This window comes from Grammomys surdaster, unplaced genomic scaffold (genome assembly GCF_004785775.1).
Source record: "Grammomys surdaster isolate TR1022 unplaced genomic scaffold, NIH_TR_1.0 220, whole genome shotgun sequence".
NCBI lineage: Eukaryota > Metazoa > Chordata > Mammalia > Rodentia > Muridae > Grammomys > Grammomys surdaster.
Window position 1 is genome coordinate 5412361 of NW_021604665.1, and position 4326 is coordinate 5416686.

Below are 4326 nucleotides of genomic sequence, written 5' to 3' on the forward strand. Positions count from 1 at the left end.
CACAAGCAGTCCCTTTCCTTCAGTCTACTCATTGGTGGGACTACAGGAGTGCATCAAAGTTGAGAGTAGCCTCCGAATGTTTGCATCACAAGAACAGAAAAGTGTGTGAGGTAATAAATATAATAGCTTAGTTTAGTACTTAGTTTAGTACTAATACATATACTAAAACATGCACGTCACACACCATAAGCACATATACAATTTTAGCATGCCAATTAAATAATTGTCTGTCACCTCACTGGGTTATGGAGTGCCCATATTTAGTTATATGACATATAGTGCCATTTTGGCCAATAATGAATAGATTACATGTGTGACAGTGGTTCCATAGGAGTATATGACTTAACTGTGACAGTTGTGGTAGTTTATGCAAACATTGCCTTGTGATGAAAACATTTAGTGCTTACTCTCAAACTTGATGTATTCTTGTAATCCTACCAATCGGGATACTGAAGGGAAAGAGTTGCTTGAGATCAGGACTTCCAATCCAACCTGGATGTCTTAGTGAGAGCCCATCAGAAGTAGCATAAAATGCTAAATAAAAACAATGATAATAATAGTCTCTCTCACCAGTTTTCAAGTAGCCAGGATATTGTTACTTACTGAAGTCACCATGATATGCAATCAATCTCTTAAACTTGTTCCTCCCACTCAGCTGGAAGTCTATGTTCTTTGACAACTAAGCCCTAGTCCCTTGATTCTCCACACCTTTCGTAACCAACATGTTATTCTGTTTTTAAGAGTTGATTTTGGTAGAGTCCACAGAATGTTAGCGTACAGTCTTTTTTTCTGTGCCTAGCTTATTTCATTTCCCACACTACCCTTCAAGTTTATCCATGGTGCCACAAATGAGATTTCCTGGCTAGTAGAGAGGATTGTGAATGTTTCCAGCACAAAGAAATGCCAGATGTCTGGAGAGACAGACATGCTGATTACCCTAATCTGATCATTACACGGTATATGTATTTATTGAAATTTCACAGTACCTCATAAATATGTATAATTACCATGCATCAATTAAAACAAAAAAATTTAATGGCAGGCTTTCATTTCTTTGAAAGACAGAATACTATTTACATTAAGCATGTAATAGATTTTCTTTATTGGTTTATATATTGATAGACACTTCAAATTAATCTGCATCTTGGCTATTGTGAATAATGCTGTGATAAATGTGGAGAATGCTGTATCTTTGAGGTAGTGCTCTCATTCCCTTTGGATAATGCTGAGTGGTGGAATGCTTAGATCATAGGGTGACTTTGATTTAATTTTTGGGCACCTACATAGTGTTTCCCATAGAGGCTAAGCCAGTCTCCACTCCCATCACCTCCTTGCTGATGCTATCCTCCATCTTGTAGATAAGAGCCATTCTACCAGGTGTGAAGTGAGAGCCCTTTATGGTTTGAATTTTCATTTGCCCGATGATTAGTGATGCAGATCATCTTTTCACATACCTGTTAGCCGTTATGTATGTCTTTTTTGATGTGTCTACTTGGGTTGTTTTATCAATTATTAAGCAAATTATTTGTTTACTTGCTGTTCAACAAATTTTTGCATTCATTGTATTTTACAGTAATTTGTTATCAAATGTATGGCTTCCAAATAGTTTCTCTGAACCTAGACAGTCTTCCCTCTTGACTATTTTCCTTACTCTACAGGAGCTTTTTAGCTTGATGAAATCCACCTGTCTATTGACAGTTACTAGCAAGCATCTCACATTGCATATTGAGAGGCAACTGAAGAATTATGATCAGTACTGGGACATTTTCTAATGTATAGATGAAACATCTTACTCTAGCTGGTGTGCTAGAGAAGACATCTGGTAAGTATTGAGATGTTACATGCATGAAGGATGGCTGATTTGGATAAGGGTGTTGCTAGTGGAGATGATAAGAAATGGTGAGATTGTACTTCAACATTTGACAAGATTTTATAGGATGCGGATGCCAGTATAAGAGAAAATTTACAGTAAAGTGGACTCTAAGACTTTGTTGTGAAAAAGGATCCAGTGATACGAGTGGAGATAGTAGAGATAGTAAGAAAAGCTGTCTAGAAGCAAAGAGTTGGAAATTAGTCTTTTATGGATACTTAGGTGCTCACTAGCAATTCAGGAAACAACTTTAAAAGCTGAAGATCCATCCTGGGCCTAACTTCACAAAAAATATGAAAAGAACAATAAAAACATTTCAACATCACTATACCCACTTCCCCTTCTCTTCACATGTACAATACTTCCAAGGAGACTCTCACCCCCACTCGCTGCTCACTGCACCACACCCTGCAAGCCAAAGCATTTTTCTCACTAAATCTCTATCTTACAGATTAAATAAACTCCTCCCCAAATTGCTCTCTGTAAGCTCCAGGGTGTTTACATCTTTGTGTTTTGATAGATCTGCATTTCCTTTTTCTTTATAAAACCCAAATTCATTCATTAATCATGTTTAATCTGCTTAGTTTGGGGAACTATTCAGCAGTCTTGTGGGGGGTTTTGAGATTATCATTCTCTTAGAATGCAAGTGTTTTAAAATAGCATTCTTGTAATTTTACACGCCTTTGTGATGGAGTGCAGTTATGTAACTTTGACTTTATATTTGTTTATGTAATTTGAGGAGAAATACTGAACATGATTCCTGAATGATACTAATAAACTAAGAATTGCAGACGGAGAGAGAGAAAAGGGGGGGGGGATCTGTGTTCTCTTATTATAATCTGTTTAGGGGTGGGTCAATGAGAATGAGTGAAATCTGCAGACATCTCCATCAAATAGCAGTAATAATAGCTGAATATACATATAATGGGTGCCTCTGCTTGTTACTTTAATGCATGTTTAGTAGACACATTGGGTTCTAGAATCTTAGAAACTCTAACAGTCTAAGAATTACCGTGTCTCATCACTTAGAAATGAAGAAACTAAGAACAACCGCAGTGAGCTTTCTGAGCTTAAGATTTTCTCAAAAACATATTTCTTTACTCATCTCTACAACATACAGTTGTATGTATTGAAATGCAGTGTCTGCTCTGTGATTTATGGAATGTCTACTACCTGTACCATTGAGATGTGTTATGCAGACATCATTCTCTAATCCTAACAACTCTGTAGTTAAAATTAGCCCATAGATGAATTGCTAAAGTTAGCCTGCTTTTATTCATGAGTATTATTTATGAGTATCAAGGGGGACTCCAAGAGATTAAGTGACTGGCCTTGGATCACATAGCTAGGTAATGACTAAGACAATACCAAAAATATACATTTATTTATATATTCAAGTCTGTGGACATTCCCGGCTCATAGCTGTGTCTCTGTAAGGTATTTTGTGTTTTGGAAGGATGGTTAGAGAAAGAAAGATCCATTTTCATTTCATCCATTCCCTCTGACTGTGTTTTAATCTACTAAGGGCATGCCTGGATGTGCCAAAGACTGAGCAAGTATGCTTCAGAGCACTGTGTGATTATGTATAGTCCTTATTCACAAATTTGTTCCTTTAGTCTCTTGTTTTCAATTATGTGCATCTCTCTACGCCCAAGTGTAGTCAATGGCTGGAGTTAGATGGATAAATCCCCCATCTTATGCCAAAGAGAGAAAAATACGTACACAAAGGACTATATGTAAGTTCTACCACCCACAAGTTATAAAGCATGAAAACCTACCTTAAACTAAAAATTGAAATGGTCAACTTTCTGAAAGTCTTGACAATGAAAACAAGGTGATGATGGCAGCCTAGTCTAAGCTTACTATAGACAAGGCTATAAGTCTAGGTTGTCTAACTCACCAGAGATTTTCTCCTCTCCTGTATACTCTGCTGTTTTCCAACCACATAATTACTCTAGAGTGATTTTAAAAATAGTCTAAAAGAAGAACTGGAGATGAATTTTACCTCTTTGTGAAAAGAATTTTCAAGAAGGGAAGAAGAGAAATACAATGAACCTATTTAGGTGTTAAATGGAAGGTCACCCACAGGATCCTGTGCTGTGCACTTAGTTCTCAGCAGGTATCACTCACTGTTTTGGGGGTCGGGGAGCACTTATGAAGCCTTTAGGGAGGAGCCTGGCTGATTGAGGTGGATCACTAAGAATGAGCCTTTAAAGCTATATGCCCTAGCCTAGTTCATTCTATTTCACTCTGCTTCCTGTCTGCTACCATTGTGAGATCAACCATCTTATGCTCCGACCAACACACACTGAGCTGTTGACACCACTCTACCTTCCCGGCCATCAACTAAAGTCCTCTAAAACCAGGAGCCTAACCAAACCTGTCCTTTAAGTTGTTTGTGTTAGGAATCTGGACATGTGGCCAAATAATGTAACTCATAAATCAGGGGTGCAAAC